This window comes from Triticum aestivum, chromosome 3B (assembly GCF_018294505.1).
Source record: "Triticum aestivum cultivar Chinese Spring chromosome 3B, IWGSC CS RefSeq v2.1, whole genome shotgun sequence".
Classification (NCBI taxonomy): Eukaryota; Viridiplantae; Streptophyta; class Magnoliopsida; order Poales; family Poaceae; genus Triticum; species Triticum aestivum.
Window position 1 is genome coordinate 372,009,853 of NC_057801.1, and position 20,218 is coordinate 372,030,070.

At 46.7% G+C, this 20,218-nt stretch overlaps 1 pseudogene; it reads left to right on the plus strand.

Moving 5' to 3' along the window:
- The first annotated feature begins 13,959 nt into the window (after positions 1–13,959).
- Positions 13,960–14,655, plus strand: LOC123067505 (BTB/POZ and MATH domain-containing protein 3-like; annotated as a pseudogene).
- The last annotated feature ends 5,563 nt before the right edge of the window (positions 14,656–20,218 follow it).

Genomic DNA, 20,218 nt, shown 5'->3' on the forward strand with positions numbered 1-20,218 from the left:
TTGGAACTCTTTATACCAGCCTAAGGAAATTCTCGAGCGATCGTTTGGAGGGGGTCGGTAGAATGGCATGCTTGGATTAGAATGGATGATGTGGATTACCTTGTTGAAAACAACACAAGGAATGATTTCAGTAACTGGGGGAGAAGCTCATCAGTAGAGAGTGAGTCCACTGTTTGAAAAGTTATAGCATAATCGAGGAGACTGAGGGCAATCCAGTTAGTGCCGATGATAACACCTAGCGCTTGTGCGTGCTCTCAAGAACTTGAGCATTTCCATATTCATCAAGGTTTTACCAACATCCGTGTCAAGGATCCTGGCAACACAACATACTACCATGATGGCTAATGATGGATGATGCAGATGCAAAGGAAGATAACACCTTCTCAGATTTCACCTTAGCGAGGCCAAGGAAACAAAATCTGGATGATCGACCGAGAGACATTTAGCACTCCGCTTCTAATGTTCTCCTTGATGTGCTAGTGTATCCCATTCATAAATATGGTTTGATAACTAGAACATCAAGTAAAAGGTCGGACTTCGGGAGCTCAAGAATCCATAAGGAGTAACTTATTGGAGTAAAACCCTACGAAATCCTTATGGGGAGGTGGCCAACATTTTCAATCAAGATACTACAATTATAGGTCTTCCGGCTAGGTGGGTTGGCCACGACATCCACTTTACCGGTTATCGAGGGACCAGTATTATAGTTCTTGGGAAATGTTCCAACCATCATATCTGCCTGAGATTTAGATCTGGTTGGTGTCAAGATATCCAGACTCATCGAGTCTAGGAACAAAAATGAAAGTTTGCAACACAATTCAACGAGATGACGTTGCGAGATTCTCGGGAAATGGACTATGGTAGTAAGCTCCAAAACATGAGCTGGTTCTGCTACACACATGTGAACACGCTGTCACAGATAAACATGAACACATGGTAGTCTTACAATAAAACACTACCGAGTTCTGGTTGGGAACCATCACCGTGGATAACGAAGTCCTTGCATAAGTCATATGATTAGCTCTTATGAGGGAACTTCTTCTCCTTGAACAATTCAATCAGTGGCTTGGTGAGCTCGGAACACATATGGAATGAAGGTTGCAAGTCTCCAGACCACAGAATACTTCGCACGTGTGCAGGACTGACTTGCGATGATTCCAGAGGAAGCAAAACTAACTTTCTCAATTCATGGCGGCAACTTTCACCAAATGCACGTGTATAAGAGGAAGTCACTCCTTTCATCCGAACATATGCTTCATGAGCTAGCATGAACAAATGCTTTCAAAAGTTTCCAACACTAGGTTGATGTTCAACATGACTCATGGGGGAGACAAAATGCTGCTGATGGGCTCAACAACAACTCATCGGAATTTCCATATCACTGGACTTCCACCATCATGTGAACACGGTGATAGTATTGGTCAGGCCAAAGGATGTAATGGTATATGCTCGAGGGATCAACCACGAGTAAGACAACATTACGAGCATCGTTGGTACTGATTTGATTTGACGATAGCCCACACTCAAATCAAAGGATTGGTAAGACAATAGATCCAGCAACTGATCACAGGGACCAATCAATGAAGATATCATCTTTCTTCAACACACACACACGCAAGGATATCCTTTGGAATGAACTGAGTCGGACAAGCTTTTATCTTCTAACTCTCCAAGTTGTCGTTTAGCTTAACCAACTAGCTCAGGGGTATCCAACATGAATTCTTGGAGAAGGGGTGGTTTACAAGAAACCAACTTGATCACGAGCTCAACATAACAGTCAGGTGACGACCTGGTGATACTTCCGAGAAGATATTCGGAAAATCACGAACCACCGATATGTTACTAAGCTCAAGAACAACCTTGCTTTTCAGGGCAAGACGATATGATCAAATGAGCGAGGACTTAACAAAATCCTAACTCATCAATCGAAGAGTGCACCAGGAAAGTGGACTAGGTAGCACGATCAACCTCAGGGTGATGATTCAATAATCAACTCGCTAAGGATGAGGTTATTGTCCATTTAACTACCAAGCAACGGAGTTGCTAGGAGTATTGATTTCACACACCACGATTCACTTGTCGGCATTCCGGTTATAATAACACGGAAACCGAGAAATTATCAATGATGATAAGAAGTATTACTGCGTCAAGAATTCATAAGATGGTGTGCAATTCCCATGATATTCCTGATATAAAGATGGTAATACTTCAAGGTAGAACAGACCAGAAGCTGGATTGGCAATTTGATCTGCGGAATACAATTGCTTTGACCCAATCCTAGATATGGATGAGATTCTGGAGTTTGTTTCTCCTATTCATTCTGAAATAGAATGGCTTGGCGGACCACAAGGGTAATAGGCATCGACGAACGAATGCACGCATACTCTTGACTATCAATTGATAGGCGAGGGTCGGAAACAACTAAGATGGGACAACTCAAAAGAACATATGATTTTCTGAGTTGTGGATGCATGGATTAGCATGTCGAACAAGTTCGACATATTTCTTCCGGACAATCCATGCGGAAAGGTAGAACTGGCAGAGTCACAATATATAATGGAGAACTCATCAAGAGCACTCTGGTTGTGATCGTTCAGTTCAACGAGGAACTTCTGCCATAAGTAGTTCATGGTATTTGGAAGAAGAAGATACCACAGACTTCAAGGACTATCGCAAAGGTTACTAATAACCTAAGGGAGCTAGCAATTACTATCAACATGAAGTAAGTAGGGTGAATCTCGGGTTCAAAACCCAGAAGTGAAATGCCTACTAACTAAGTGGCATCACGAGATGCTCTCGAGAATGATGGCCAGAATCATCACACTGGGAACACAGGGCATGACTGGATTACTAGGTGATACTCTAGACACCTAGGGTCATAACAATAACTCCAACATATATGTCAAGGCAGCAGACTACCCCAACTCACCGATTAGTGTGCTTAATCTGGCCCAAAAGGACATCAGGAACGGAAGGAAGGAATTTGCAAATTGCTTCAGACTATTTAGAAACCTGGGATGACTCGGACAGCATAATGGCTGTAAATGCTCAGAAAAGATTTGAGACATTCACAAAAATGGTGGCATAACCACTCAGAGCACAATATCAAGGTTTCGAGATCAACAATTAACATACAGAAGTAGTAGGAACTGAACTCAAGCTTAGAACCATCAATCCTACAAGTCTGCAGATTAGCAACACGTGATCCTGATAGAAAGAAGAAAAAGTCTAGTTCCTTAACCCCGCAGGAAAGATAAGATGACTCAGATCAGAAGGCATAAGGTATAAGGAGTAAAAAGAGCCTTACGTTCCCAACCACAATCAATTCCCTTACATAACTAAAGAATTTCTAGACTCAACTTCGACCAGTTTGGCTTGGTAATCCTACAGGCAGTCAAGCTCTGATACCAACTTGTCAGGACCCCGAATCAATGCCACATCGATCTAGCATGTAACACCTCATATCACTTTGCGGCCTCACGCACGGTATTCCCACGGGTGTCGCCTTACCTTTGCCCGGGATCGTTTGCGCCTTTTGGCACACGTATATGATAGTGTCGCTAGCATCCATATGATAAGGAGCCCGGGCTGACATGGCTAGTCGTAAACCCAAAGTGGCACAAACTTACAGGGACAGGCATCCATGACCCAGCATCGAACGTGTCGGTCATCAGCGGGTGAATCCAGGTTGTAGCACTGGGCTAGCAGGACTCCCGTGAACCGGGCTGTAGCGGGCTAACAGGACTCTGGTATTCATCGCGTGACATTTCCCCGAAGGGACAGACACAGGAACGAAGAAGGACACATGCCGGCCAGCCTAAGTGTTCCAGAGCAGTAGCAAGCTACCATGGCTCAGTGGAAACACTAGGAGACATTTCCCGGTAAGAGAGGCTACTAAGGATAAACAACTAGATAGTCAGATCCCACACATACCAAGCATTTCAATAACATACACACAATATGCTCGATATGTGCAAATACAACATGGCATCACAACATGACTCTACAACTCAAGTATTGATTCAATAGGCTCCGAGGAGCGAGATATTACAAACATGGGTCTCATGACCCAACAATCAGAGCATACAAGTCAAAGCACAAGCGGAAGCTTAACATGTCTGAGTACAGACAACTATAAATGAAAAAGGCTGAAAAGCCTGACTATCTACCAGATCCTGCTGAGGGCACAAGATCGTAGCTGAGGTAACAAGCTAAATGTCGAAGTCCATGTGGAACTACTAGTGAGACTGAAGTCTCTCTGCAAAAACATAAATTAAGCAACGTGAGTACAAATGTACCCAGCAAGACTTACATCAGATCTAACTACATATGCATCATTATCAACAAAGGGGGTGGTGCAGTTTAACTGCAGCAAGCCAGCTTTGACTCGGTGGCTAACCTGAACTACGACTGCAAGTAACTCTTTAGAGGTGGCGCACACGAGTCCACATATTCACCATATCAATACACCACTATGGATCCGCTCCCGTCTCCCTACGAGAACGCCATCCATAGCACTCACGCTTATCTTGCGCATTTTAAAGTATCCACTTTCACTTGTCTATGAACTGTACAAGGGGTCCAAGTTTCCATATCCGAGGAATCCGGCTATTCGAATAGATAATGATAACCCTGCAGGGGTGTACTTCTTCACACACGCTTTCGCCACTTATCGCCCTGTACACGTCATGTACCTCGGCAACCTTCAAGCGGAAGCCGGGCGAGGGAGTCAGCCACGACCTGACTAACCATACAAGCCTCTCGTCCAGGTTTATCGCCTATTCGGGTTCCATCCGCAAGGAGATCCGGCCGGGGTGTCGCTCACGGCCCCAAACGATGTGAGCAGGGTTCCCAAGCCCACCTCGATGGGTGGATCTACGCTTGGTACACCGTGCCACTGTGCCTAGTCTGTCCCAAGCCCACCTGTACCGGGTGCCACTTGGTAGACTACTAACACTACCTACAAACACCAGAAACTAGTTGCAACTCCTGGACAGAGATCAAGTTGATTAATAAGTCGAGAGAGCTTGGAGCGCCCGGAGCCCAATGTGTGGTAGTAGCTGTTCATGGATCGCAAACACAGAACTCAGTTCCTGAGGACGGCTGCAATGAGACAACCCACCATGTACTCCTACATGGCCTCTCACCGCTACCTTTACCAAATCGTGTTCACACACTTAGCTCACACACGGTAGGACATGTTCACACACCTCTGATTCATCCCCGATGAATCAGACCTGACTCAACTCTAAGCAGTAGCAGGCATGACAAACATACATGAATGAGTAGGCACAACAGGGCTCAAACAACTCCTACTCATGCTAGTGGGTTTCATCTATTTACTGTGGCAATGACAGGTCATGCAAAGGATAAAGGGGTTCAGCTACCGCAACAAGTAACAGATGAATCGGTGTTGTCCTAATGCAGTAAAAGAGAGCAGGAGCGAGAGAGTGGGATTGTATCGGAATGAACAAGGGGGTTTTGCTTGCCTGGCACTTCTGAAGATAATATAGCTCTTCATCGGTGTCATCGATCACATCGCCGGTACACGTCTATCGAGAGGGGACAATTACCGGCAAACAAGGAAGAACACAATCAATGCAATGCGACAATATGATGCATGAATGTGACATGGCAATATGATGTGATTTGTGCTGATGCAACTAAACCAGATTAAATGAAGTTGGTTTGAATCCAAGATTCAAACTCAAACTCCATATGTGGATATTTAAATGCCATTAATATGATTTGTGCTAAACAGCAGCTATAAGTTGTTCTAACATGCATGAAAATAGTACATATGGATAGATTGGATTTTTCTGATCATTTTTCATATATAATTTATTTAATTTGGAGTTACGGTTGAATTTCTATGAATTTTAGAAGTTTAAGATATTTTCTGAAAATATTAAATCATTTAAGATTTATTTAAATTACAGAAAGGAATTATTGCGTCAGCATGACGTTGGCATGACGTCAGCAGGTCAACAGGGTTGACCAGAGTCAAACCTGTGGCGCGGGACCCACGGGTCAGAGTCATTAGACTAACTAATCTTAGTTAGTCCTAATCCTAGGTTTAATTAGCAGGGCGGGCCCACACGTCAGTGACCCAGGGGGGTCAAATCCCTGGTCAACCGGGGCCAATCCACCGGCGTCTAGCCGCCGGCAACGACCAGACGCGGCGGAGGCTCGGGAATCGCCCACAGGGCACGATTCGAGCTGCGGCTAGGCGCGTCGGAGTGCCCTCGCCGGCGCGCGTCATTAGGTGGTGCTAGCCGGGCCTGGGGTGGCCGGAGTCGACGGCGGCGAGCTCGGTTGCGGCCGCCGGAGCTCGGGTGAGACACGGGCGACCACTAGGGGGCACGGGAGGGCGAGCTGCGGCATGCAACGGGCTCGTGGAGACGTTCTGAGCACGATGGTGTACTCGGGTGGGAGCTCCAGTGGCTGCAGTGACGGCGGCGACGAGGTCAGCGGCGGCCGGAGCTCGGGTTCGGCGGGGCAGCTAGCTAGGGGACGAGAACGGAGGGGGCGAGAAAAGAGAGGAGATGAGGAGCTCACAGGGAGGCGGCGCAGAAGGTCAGTGGGCTCGGGGGCGCGCCAGACGTCGCGAATCGACGGCGGTGAGCTTCGGTGGCCGGCGACGGGAACGGTGATGGTGGCGGCGTTGAAGCGCGTCCGGGACCTCGTGGCTCGGTGGAGAGGAAGAGGGGGTCGAGGCGGAGCCTCTGGGCGCAACGGCAAGGCGGGGCAGTGGCTGTGGCCATGGCAGCAGCGAGCGGCGGTGGTGAGCTGCTCGGGCGCGAGAGAGGGAGAGAGCAGAGAAGGGGGAAGGGGTCGGGAGAGAGTGAGAGAGAGGAGTGAGGGGGCTGCGTGGCGTCACCCGAAGAGGCCAGGGCGAAGCGGCAAGCAGGAGGTGGCCGGGGCGGCGTCGGCGCTCGCCACCGAGCAGCTTCGGGGCGAGGGGGAGGGAGACGACAGAAGGAGGTAGGCTGGGCCGCGCTGGGCCGGTCCTGTTGGGCCACCAGGTGGGCTGCGAGGTGAGCGCCATGTAAGTGCTCTGTTTTATTGTTCTGTTTTCTTTTTTAAAATTATTTTGCCACTGTTTTGAATTTAAAATAATTCAAACAATGCCAAAAACTCCTCTGAATATTTTTATTTTGCTAGATGGACTTTTCCAAAAGCTCATAAAATATTTTAGGGGTATTTGAAATTATATTCTAATTATATGAATATAATTCAAATTCAAATAGCTAATGATTTAAATTCAAAGTCCCAAGATTAAGTCCTTAAAATGTTCAATATTTTGGTTGGGACCAGAACCCTTGCCAAAAATTATCAAACATTTAAGAAGAGCATTTTGGAACAATGAATGAGATTTTAGGGTTTTTGCCCTTCTTTTATTTAAGTTTTTGAGGCTTCCAATTTCCTCAGTTCAAGTTTCAACAATTTAAACATGATGCAAACACTAGGCAGCACCAGAAGCTAGGGATGTGACACTCCGGCGCCACCGGGAGGGAGGGGGAGAGAGCCTTTCCCTCCTTCTTCTTCTTCCTTGGCCTCCCCCTAGATGGTAGGAGAGTTCCCCCTCGGGACCATGGCCTCCATGGTGGCGGAGGGGCGGGAGCCCCTCCGAGATTGGATCTCTATGACGCCCCTGATTCAATCGTAAGTTAAACAAGTTTGCCTTAAGAAGGCTAGCACAAAAGCAACATAAATCAAAAAGGCAAGGCCTCTTGCCTGGCAGCCTCCTAACTACTCTTGGTCGTCGGCGGCCTCCACGTAGTAGTAGGCACCCTCGGTGTAGTAGTAGTAGTTTTCATCGAAGGTGGCGTCTCGCTCATGGGCTCCACCATCTGGTTGCATCATCCGAGAAGAAAGGAAAGAGGTGGAAAAAGGTAAGCAACGCAACCGTGAGTACTCATCCAAAGTACTCGCAAGCAAGGATCTACACCACATATGCATTGGTATCAATGAAAAGGGTAGTATCTGTGGACTGAACCGCAGAATGCCGGAATAGGGGGGAAGGCCTAGCCTATCGAAGACTAGCATCTTCTGGAACCCACCGTCTTGCAGCAACAGGAGGGAGTAGAGTAGTAAAACATAAGTAATATTTATGTTGTTGTATCATCGCTCCGGGATCCTTCCTCGACTCCCGTAGCCACATATCCATTTCATGCCTCAACATCCGATTCTAGTTGTATCAATCGGGATACTACTCCGAGCATCCGTTACTGTAGGACAGGCTATCAATAGATGTTTTCTTCCCCGCAGGGGTGCACCAACTTACCCACCACGCTTGCTTTACTCCGGCGGACACACATTACCGGGTCATGCCCGGCCTCGGCTAAACGATATGCTGCAACCCGACCTAGGCTTAATAGAGAGGTCAACACACCGGTCTACATCCTAAGCGCACAGGGGTCTTGGGCCCATCGCCCTGTGCACTCCTGCATGTTGAGTACGCGGCCGGTGAGCAGACCTAGCTACCTCCTTAAAAAAGGCAGGTGCTTACGCAGTCCAACCCGGCGCGCGCCGCTCAGCCGCATGACGTCTAATAAGCTTCCGCTGATGCATACGACGCAGAACGCCCATACTATGCCCACGTGATGGTTAGTGCTATCAGTCCAGAGGCCCCTCGGATCAATATCCAAATCATAGTGGATTAGGAGCGCGCGGTAACGAGCAGTGACTCACGATCGAAGTGACCCCGTCGCAAGGGCTAAGAATGCCTGGCTATGCCACGTAGTTATCTCGCAGGCACCCTCCAAGTCAACCCGACTCCACATCACTCGCATCACATGCTCGCGCAGGTACCACTCAGGGCCGACCCATCTTTATCCACTTTAATCAGTAATAATAGTAATGTAAAGGCAATCCGTGTGGCTACCACATCAAGAAGGATCCCGAGGCATCACCCTCGTTGGATTCCCACCTGATGTAAACATCAAGGTGAACGTAAGAGGAAATCACCCTCGAGGTTCACACTTGAGGTGTTGCACGACATCGTCGTTATCGGAAGTGGAAAAGGAGGAATCTCCCTCGATGACCACGACCGGGTTACTACTCCACAGAGTTAGCATTAGAAGTGCTAACGAGGTATCACCCTTGGCAGTTGATAGTAACCCAGTAGTGTCGAGCAACTAAGGGGGAAGTGATGTGCGGTGCCAGGGACTGGTCTTCGATCCCGTTGGTCGGGTCTTCTGATATCCAGCGGGGCAGTCGGGACAAGAAGCGGGTCTCTGATGGATCACTAACCAACCTATACTAAGCCGTTTAGGATAAGCAGGTAAGGTACAACAACAGGTACAAAAGCAGGATATGCATCCGAATAGGAGCAATCAATTACAGTAGCAAAATCTAATGCAAGCAAGAGAGAATGGAATGGGCGATATCGGGATGGTCAAAAAAGGGGGATTGCTTGGAAGCTCTGTTGCAAAGGAAGAAGGGTCGTCGGAGACATAGTCGATCACAAGGGAAACATTGGTCTCGGGGTCTACCGGAGAGAAGAGGGGGAAGAAAGAATAAATATAAAGCAAACAAAGCATCATAAAGCATGACATGACGAAAAGCAGAACTAGGGTCAACCTAACGAAGTGCTGCACGATATTGGTGAAGGGGGAATTCAACCGGGAATGTTTTCCCGGTTCCAGACCTGTGTCAAATAGATGACTGGAGGGGAATGTTCCATGTTCAGCATGCTAGGGGCATGTGACAGATGAATAGACTATGTATTCGGATTCATTGGGTTTTTTTGAGCAACTTTCATGTAGAAAACATTTTTATCCGAGTTACTGTTTATTTTCTATGGAATTTTAAAGATTTAAACATTTTCTGAAACTATTTTTATTTACAGAAATGATTTATGACGCCAGCATTGTGTGTAGATGATGTCAGTAGTCAGCAGACTTGCTGACTAGGTCAAACATGACCTGTGGGTCCAGTGGGACCCACATGTCATAGACACAGAGCTAACAGAGTTTTGAAACTAACTAAACAGAGATATTTAGCAGGTAGGCCCCTCCTATCATTGACTAATTAACTAAACTAATTAGTTTCAATTATTAAAATGTTTTAATTAACTAAATAGGGCCCGCACATCAGCGTCACAGAGACGCCCAGTCAGCACATTGACTGGTCAAACCAGTCAACGGGACTCATGGGGCCCAGCGTTAGTGTGTTAGGGGGCCGACCTATCATGCCACGTTAGCGACGGTGCCGGAGTTACTCCGACGACCATTTCACGTGGCGACGCGTGCGGGAGGGGCTCGGGTTTTGTTGTCCGACGACCAAATCGACGGCCGTTGGCCGTGTTCGAACGAGAACAACTTTCTACGTTGATCTACGGCACAAGCGCGAGCTGAAATGGCCGGTGCCGAGCGCTAGGTCGTTGCCGACGGACGACAGATTCAATCGTCGGTGGAACCGGAGCTGCATAGCATGGGGAGGCGGGCTAGTGGTGGCATTGGACTCGCACGAGCTCCAGGAGCTCGATGTGAGGCTCAGCCGCGCGTGACAGTGGCGATGGCCACGGCGGCGAGCTCGTCGGCGGCGATGCATGTGGGTGCTAGCGGAGCGACGACTACGGTGCGATCTGGAAGGTCTAGCTGGTAGAGGAGGGAGGCGGCTCACCTAGCAACTCACACGGAGGCCCTTGAAAGAGTAGGAGCGCAGAGGAGCTCGGGGTCGCCGGAGTTTGCCGCGGGGCCGGAGATGGGGATGAGGATGAATCCTGTAGTAGCAGGGCTTTCCTGCTCCACCAAGGGCCACTAGGAGACGTGGCGGACCGTGGCGGAGCTAGCCGACATGGTTGGCGGGCACGGGGCCGCCGGTGGCTGCGGCAATGACGGAGGACAGTGGCGATGGCGCTCGGGCCGCGAATCTGGAGGAGAGGAGGGGCGGAGCAAGCGAGACAAGAGGGGAGAGCGATGGGGAGAGAGGAGTGGGTGACTGGGGAGGGAACTCGAGGCATCGAGGCTTCCCATATCCCCTCGCCGATGACGTGGCAGTACAGGGCGGCTCGTCCGGTCCGGTGGGGACGCGCCCCGGTCGGAGGAGCAGTGAGGAAGGGAATTGACCGCGCGGGGAAAAGGTGGGCCGGCTCACTGGGGTGGGCTAAGGCCTAGGGGCAGTGGGGGTGTTCTCTCTCTTTTTCCTTTTCTTTTACCTTTTCCTTTTTGTTTTTCTTTTAAAGCATTTGTTTGTCCAATATCCTTTATAACCAAATTTGTTTTATAAATTAAAACAGCTGCACCTAAAATACTATTATAATTTAGGTTACTGTCACATTAACTGTAGTAGTTAAATAATTTACGTTAGTATTTTTATAAAGGAAAAAGGGATTAAAAAAATTATTTTAGCCACTGTTTCAAATAGTAGACCACTTAAACATTTTGCAAAAATGTTGGGTCACCACCAATATTAACAAGTTATTATTTGCCACAAGATGAACATTTTAGATTTCATGTTAGAAGAAATATTATTTCGACTTTATTCTAAATTTGAAAAATGCTTTGATTTTTATCAAGTGATAATTTGGCTTGGTTTAATTTGATGACATGGAATCATTAGGTGGATATTACTGTTGCTTGATACTTGGGGCGTTACAAATCTCCTCTACTACAAGAAATCTCGTCCCGAGATTTAAGAGGTAGACTTAAGGGGAAGAATCGGTTATGAAATTCTAAGGAGTCTTCTCGGTCTTGGTTGCTCTTCCTGAAGTAGTCGATCCTTATAGTTGATGTCTTTAGTTCTCTGCTTCAGAGCATCATGCCAAAGTTGTCATTCTTCCTTTAGAATCTCCATCATACTTACGGAAAAGGTGAGGGGGGGGGGGAACTTGGGCAGGACGGGGCTCAACACAGGTTAGGTACCTGGGGGGCTCTTGATGAATGAGCCATAGAAGCATCGCTCGAGTTAAAATTCAGGAAGTCACCGAGAGGATAATAAGAAGGTGCAATCAGAAGTTTCAAGCCGATAGGCCATCGTTCATTGAAACGGAGTGAAAAAGGGGTTGAGAGCAATGGGAATAAGTGTGGCGTCTGATACCATAATTGATGATCTCTCGGAAGGTGGCTTTTGAATTTACCTATGAAGCCTCGCGTAAGGAATAACTTTGGAAACAGGGATGTACAGGTGAGTCAAGTTTCAATCCTATGGAACTGTGGGTTATGGGCCCACCATGTGGGTTAAAGGTCGGAAGGATGCTGGCATATTTCACGGTCATGATAGCAAGGCATGTTAGAGGATAACCTGACAGTTATGTTGGCAACGACGTCAGTACCAAGGGCGGGGAAAAAAGAGAACCACTTTCCTGCTCGTAGAAATGAGACGGACCAATAGGCAAATTTCTCGTCCACGGGCGGTTAACGGAATGTTAACAACAATAGTAACAAGGTCTTATTGACAGATTTGTACACCAAGGTGTTTACCTAAGCAGAGAATTGCCTTTGCTCAGATAAGTTAGATTACAAGAAAGGTTAAACAAAACAATGGAAAGGAAAAAGTGTTTAAACATAAATATCAGGAGTATTTCCTTTCAAGGGCAAGCAGATGATGATATCCATGACAGGATAGTAAGTAGATTATCATTGAACATATAGATGATGAAAGGGTGGTAGGCATTCTCAGGCCATCCACGCGTCCAGCCTTTGCAAATCTTGTTCATTTTCACGTCACTCCCTCGCTAGCCTATGTCGATGACGCCTGGGCCCGGTCGTGTGGCCCTTTGCGCCCCACGCGTGAAGCAAGCGAACGAGCGCACAAATATCTCCCTCGCGAGCCCATCTCTCTCTTTTTCCCTCGTCTCTTCTCCTCCTCTCCCCCCGTTCGCCCCCTCTGATTACCCCCTATCGGCCGCAAGCGCCGGCGCCGGCGTGGGATGGAAGCGGCCGCCACCGAGGGAAGCTCCGGCCTCCCCGCCTCACCCTCCCCTGTCACCCTCCCCCGTATCCTCTCATCCACCGGGACAAGCCGAGAAGCGGAGGAGAGGGCAGGAGGCTGAGGAGGGACGAGCGGCGCACGTGAGAGGCGGCCCTACCTTCTTATGCCGTCCGCCCCACGTCCCTCTTCTCCCCCTGCCTTTCTCCCGCACGTCCGCTGCCTCTCCGCCCGGCCTCCAGCTCCTGCCTCGTCACCGGACGCCCTTCTGCCCCCTTCTACCGTGTTCTTGAATCCGACGCGCAGCGGCGCTCCTCCTCAACGGACACCAGCGGCGGTGGCGCTCCTCTTGCCCTTCTGCCCCCTTCTTCTGGGTTTCTCCATCCGACACGCAGCAGCAGCGGGCGCCGCTCCTCCTCAACGGGTATGGCCGCCTCCGCCCCTACCCCCTGCTCGGATAGGTGAGCTTTCCTCTCTTTCTTTCTTCTTCCCCCCGACATTCTTCTCTTCCTCATTGTTCCTCCTCTTCCAATCTCTGTTCAAGGCAAGGTGGAGGTGGCACCTGTAGAAGAGGGGCAAGGTGGAGGTGGCGCCTGTAGAAGAGATCTGGTGGACAAGTTCCAGTCCACGGAGAAAGCGCTTGCACATGTGAGTTCTTTCTTGCTCTTCCTCGTCTTTCCATGGCGGTGTCTGATTTTTTTCTTCATTTTCTTAGTTTTTAAGGGCGTGTTTTGGGATTTAGATTGACTTGGTAGTGCAGATGGTGTTACTACCATGCGACCAGTTCGATGTTTGTGCCCGAAATAAATATTCTCAGCTTAGCTTGGTTAGTTAATTCGATATGGATCTCCAGTGCAAACTTCATATTAAAGATGATTTCAAATTATAAGATTTTTCATATCGCATTTGTTATGTTTTAAGTTTTAAATTCTTTTTGACATTTTTAATCTTAAAGTAGAAATCAATCTTAACAGGATAAAAAAATGTAAAAGTTTGCATGGGCTAGTATTATAGGTTTAGTAGATAGATGAAATAGTCCCATGAGATTTGTCAAAAATTTGATTATACTTCGATTAATGCTTCACAATCAGGTGTGTCTTGACCGTCATCACGCAACACACGGAGGACCAGAGCGCCATCGTCATCCCCCGGTCGAACCTCCACGACCACCTGGCAGACATGCTGGAGGGCAGGGAAGGCACAGATGTGACATTCAGCGTGGGCGACCAGTTGTTCCACGCTCATAGATGCATGCTGACTGCACGATCGCCGGTGTTCAAGGCGGAGCTTTCTAGTGGAATGGAGGAGAACCCTAGTGGACACATCAAGGTCGATGACATGGAGCCCGTCATCTTCTAGGCGCTTCTTCACTTCATCTACACGGATACCTTCCCATATAATGGAGGTGTAGACAAGAATGTGCCATTGCAACACTTGTTTGTTGCCGTGGATCGGTAAGGGCTGGATAGGCTCACGACAATGTGTGAACAAATGCTATGCGAGAGCATCGACGTGCACACAGTTGCCACCACACTTGCCTTAGCGGAGCAGCACCAATGCGTGGAACTCAAGCGTGCATGCCTTGGATTCCTGTCCTCTCAATGTGTGCTCAGTGACATCCAAGAGACAGATGGATTCAAGCACCTCATATCCAGCTGCCCTTCTGTTGTAGGGGACATCATAAACAGCGTCGCCATCACTAGCGGTAGGGCTGCCAAAAGAGCTCGAGTCGAAGCCACTCACAGCGACTCGTCTTCTAGCTACACCGGAGATTATTGACTCCTAATGAAGCAGTTGGTGAATAGTCTCCACGGTTTATTTTTGCTGAGTTTTTTTGTCTCTCCTTCCACCACCCCCTCCCATCCTGGTCCATCGGTTTATTTTTCTCTTCACTCTTTATTACAACCAGGACTTTCCTAACGTATAACAAATCACGGATCTAACTTCCTTAAATTATTCATATCAATCGATTCCTTTTATTGGTTCAATTTGTCTTAGGAAACAAATAACAAATTTTATGAAACAAATAATAGATTTGAATCTAGCTTTCCTAACTTATCTAAATCAATCGATTTCTCTCATTAGTGAAATTTGTTTTAGGAAACAAATAACAGACACGTCACAAACTTTCCTCCTAATCAGACACGTCACAAACGGGCAGGTACCGATATCATGTTACCAAACAATAAAACCCCATTTGCATAGAAATCAGTTCAAAATCCTAACTTTCCTAAATTTTTACCTTTCGTTGATAACATCCAATATTTCCTATGTTTTCCACCTATTGAAGGAAATCACCCCTCCATCGATATTAGCATTTTTTGGAATGAGATCTCCGGGTTATGATTTTTTTTGCGATTCTTTCCAATCGTGACCTCTCCTTCCGCTCCGGCTCCTTCTCGCATAATCACCTCCACCACAGCAGCTGACGCCACCCTAGACCTCTTGCATCTCCACACCTTCTCCGCCACCTCCTCCTCGTACTCCATTGACAATCCTTCCGCCACGTTTGTCCACGGCGGTGTCGAGGGCATGGCGCAATAGCGTACCAGTGGTAGAGCAGCACATAGTAGCAAGAAGAAGCACGCAGCAGGCGAGGCGAGCGGCCGACGGTGGAGGGCAGAGATGTGGCTGGCGTGGCTGAGGGGGCGGCCGGCAGAAGATGGCCGCGACAGGAGGCGGCGCGAGGCAGGGGTGTGACAGGGGGCGAGCGAAGGGATAGGCGGCAGTAGACAGGGCGAGCGCAACCAGCGAGAGTGTGACGCGCGGCCAGGGTGTGCATCGCATGGGGCAAAGTGGTGCGATGGCTGTGGCGAGCGTGATGGCAACGACGGGCGCGACGGACGCGGTGTGACACGTGCGTGGGCATGAAGAGCCAGAGAGGGAGTGGCCCCGCGGGCGCGGAAGAAGAGCTGAAGGCTCAGGCATGGGCGCGCATAGGAGCGGGCATGTGCCACGGGGTCAATCCGAGGAGCTCAGTGGCTACCCCTGCAATGGCCATGGCAGACGGCGGTTCTTGGCCACGGCGAAATACCTAACGAGAGCAAACGAGAGGGGAAACTGGGGAAGGCAAGAGGAGTTCACGGTGTTGTCAATGGCACCCTGGGGGAAGACTGGGGAGCTCGGGGCGGCGCGGACCGAACGACAATGTCGTGGTGGCCGAAGGTTGAGGAAGACGACAACGACGTCGATCTGGGGTGCTGGACTTGATCTCATTGGCGCAGACGAAGTAGCGGAGGCATTCGGAGCTCCTCGACAAGCTCCTAGACAGCAGGGAGGGCAGTGGCCTTGTGGACGGGGTCGGTCACCGGGATCGAGCGAGCGAGGAGGAGAAGTGGATCTGAGAGGGGGCGTTCAAGAGGAGTGAGGCCATGGGGGCAGGGGAGGCAGTGCGTCACCCTTATCCATTCCCCTTTGATGCCGACGAGGTGGTCGGGCGGGAGCCCGGCTCTGTAGTGACGGGCTCGGGGAACATAAGAAGACGACCGTGCGGGGACTGGACCACTAGGCCGGTTCGGTGGCAAGGCCCGGGGGGGTAGGGGGAATCCCCTTTTTCATCGTCCTTTTGGTTTTTAATGTATTCTAATCCGTTTCTCCTTTTTAACACCGTTTTCTATTTATTCTTATATCAACTAAATGGATTTTCTTAATTGTGAAACTATGCATACAATTCGAGCACAATATTTTTAGGTGGAATTTATAGAATATGGTGAACATTTTAGTTTTACTGTTTGACAAAATAATTTATTTGACTTTGTTTTAAATTTGAATTGGGCTTTGATTTTTATCAAGTGGCAGTTTGGCTTAGCAAGCCTGATGACATGGCATCATTAGGGGGAGGTCACTGTAGCTAACAACTTGAGGTGTTACATAATCTTCCCATTTCTGAAATTTCATTGTTAAATGATTGGGAAATATATCACACTATCCATTAGTTCAGTCAAGCTCACCACAAGTGCACACATTATTGCCAATTGAGTAAGTCTTATTGACGGGGAGAATAGGCTACGTGTGTGTGTGTTAGAGAGAGAGAGAGAGAGAGAGAGAGAGAGAGGAAGAGGGAGGGGAGGAGAGTGTGTGGGTGAGGATTTGATGGTAAAAAAGGTCGCCAATGTCGTAATATTGAACTCTTAAAGTTAATGTGGCCCTGTTGCAACGCACGGGCGTTCTTCTAGTTAGTAGAACATATGAGTCTATTTAATTTGCAACTCAGGTTGTAAATGAGCCAAGTTTGCACCAATGTTAGCTCGCTTGATTTTGGTTGACATATAGCATAATTTACGTAGCCGAAAATATAAGACCTATGCTTTGCATACTGATGTTTTTTTGTGAATTGCAATATGTTGATGCAACTATCATTTCCATAATTTTATTATATCAAGCCTATATATGTCTAGAACACACACCCTATTCTGTTTACATAAATTATACTCCCTTTGTTCCTAAATGTAAGTCTTTTAAAAGATTTCACTATAAACTACATATGAAGCAAAACGAGTGAACCTATACTCTAAAAAACATCTATATACATCCAAATGTAGCCTGCATAGTAGAATATCTAAAAGAATTTATATTTAGGAATGGAGGGAGAACTTGAGCATGAGTAGATCAAGCAATTTTCGAAAGTGAACATTCTATTTTTTTACTGGCCCAAGGTTGTAAGAATCGCGATTTAAATATGGATTTGGGTTCATAGCCACACAAAGGGCAGTAGTTATTGTGAAGCTAGAAAAAGAATGCCCCTACTATAAAAAATATACGCCAACAACAACATCATCCAATTAGAGCTTGAAAACAGAAACAGAGAAGGCACCTATAGTTGTTCATGGAGCTGTGTTTGAACCTCTATTTGCATATGTATAGCTTCTGCCAAGTTCCTAAGGAAAGGAGAAGGGACCAAATGTAAAATTGTAAGGTCATGGTATTTACTATGCATGCATTCTAGTGCAATAATTTAGAGATATTACTTGTTTTGAATGGATCACGTCCACTGCTACCTGATTGTACTTTCTTAATGCCCGAGGAGGCCTTATTGTCTGAACACAATATGCATCAAAATTCATCAGCATAAAGAAGGACTACCCATGAGTAGAAAGATCATTGTTGTAACTTGGAACGACATGTTCTAGTAGCAGTCCTAGATGCAGGGAATAGAGATTACCGTGTGACAGGTTGACAAGAGAAAACTTACTCCTCAACCCCAAACCTTATCCCGATGCGTGCTTCAGTGCTAAGACTATCATTCTGTTGGCCATTCTCATTCGGAGAACATTTTACCTTGTTAGATAACACCTGGGTAATGAAGGACATTAGAATATTAAATATAATCAGATGGATTTTTCTTCCCACAATATAAACAACCAGTGGAGCAAGCAATTTACTTGAGGACATGCATGATGATTAGAGAATAAAGAAAAATATAGAGGGTTATACATGTAAGAGTTGCACAGAATTGCTACAGGCAAGTGAAGGTGGCATGGAAGGAGAAGAATACAACAGTGGCAGGTCTAGGGATATCAATATGTATCATGCATTCCCAAATTTCTATGGTATAGGTAATGACATGCCTTTTATGTGATCACCTCCCGGCATAACAAAATAGTTCCTTATATGTTCAATAATTGCTTGCTGAAATGCATGTCATATCCTTGATTTCTGTAATGGTCATTTTAGTGCATGTCATTTCAATTGTTTCTTTTGCTGCTGGATTAATTCTTTAAGAACAACAATACTCAAAAGGGTGGCCACTGCCTTTGTCTATTCAGCGAAGGTAAAGAACTGCATATTTTGGTGGTTATAGATTGAGAATTAAGCTGAGCAGGTTGTCGAGATAAATTACTAGTAGACGATGCAAGACCTGTAGCAAACAAATAGATTGTGAAAGAGTGTACATATACAGAGAAAAGAAAATAGGAATGTAAAGTGCCCTATTACCCCCACGTGTTTATAAGCTAGCTCTAGATTTTTTAAGCCATAGTAATCAAACCAATTTTATAAGCTAGCTCTAGATTATGTACGATTCAAACAAGAAGCGGAAGACACATGATTGTGCAACTGATGCATAGTCATCCTCATCTTCGAATAGCCCATGGATGATACACATGGATAAGCATTTATATTCTTTTCCTATACATCAGCATGAAATAGTTGGTACAAGTCACGCCTTCAAATCATGTTTATGAGTGACATTTACTTATTTCATGAAGTCTTTTATGTTAGTTGGAATGATTAAGTAAAAGCCATGTAATAGTCCATGTGTGTAGGTTTATTGGTTGGGTACTATGTGGAACAAATCAAATGGCCTCTAATTGCTCCCCAGTCTTAGCGGATAGATAATCTGAATTCAAAAATTTATTTACTATGGTAGTAGAGAAATTACTTCCACTAATCTTGATGCAATCCGACGGTTTGTATGGTGCGCCTATTCATGCCAACGAATATTGATAACGAATATAGAAGGCAGTTCATTGACCAAGTGGTTTCTACTGCATTGCCCCAAAGCAAGAGTCTTGAGCAAGTTTCTGCTGTTGTTAAGGCTTTCATGATAGATGACCTTCCTCATGAACTGATCGAACTTCTTGCCTTCAGAATTCAGCGTTCAGTGGAAACTTCAATCTTCAGAATCTTCTCATCTTGACAGCCATCAAGGCGGACTCATCGAGGGTCATGGACTATGTTAACCGACTAGACAACTTTCATGGTCCTGCCATTGGAGAACTAGCTGTTGAAGCACAACTATATGAGGAGGCTTTTGCCTTATTCAAGAAGTTCAACTTAAATGTGCATGATGTCGATGTTCTGCTGGATAACATATGAAGCATAGAAAGGGCTGAAGAGTTTGCATTCTGTCTCGAAGAAGATGTTGTCTAGAGCCAGGTTGCCAAGGCACATGAACAAAGGACAAGCATATGCTTTCGCCTTCAAATGCACTTCCAATGGAACCGCGCCTGATTGTCTACTCAATATAAGCAAGTCGCAAGAGCCCTTTGTTATATAACTTAGCATCAGTGTAGATGCCTACCAAGACTTCTATGTTTATCATTCTTTTTGATCTTATGTAATCACCTAATACCATCCAATGCATTTAAGTATTGGTTATTTCCTGCTTAGACCGCTGTATGCTATGCTTTTCAAACAGCCAAGATGAAAGAAATATATGCTTTCGCCTTGAAGTGCACCTCCAAAGGCCTCTGCATGATTATCTATCCAATCTAAGCAGATCACAAGAATCCTTTGCTACCTGACTTACTATTACTATAAGTACATGCTGACACTTTTATATTTGGCATCATTTTGGATCTTATGTAAAACATGTATCATCAATTTGTACTTATTTTCATAT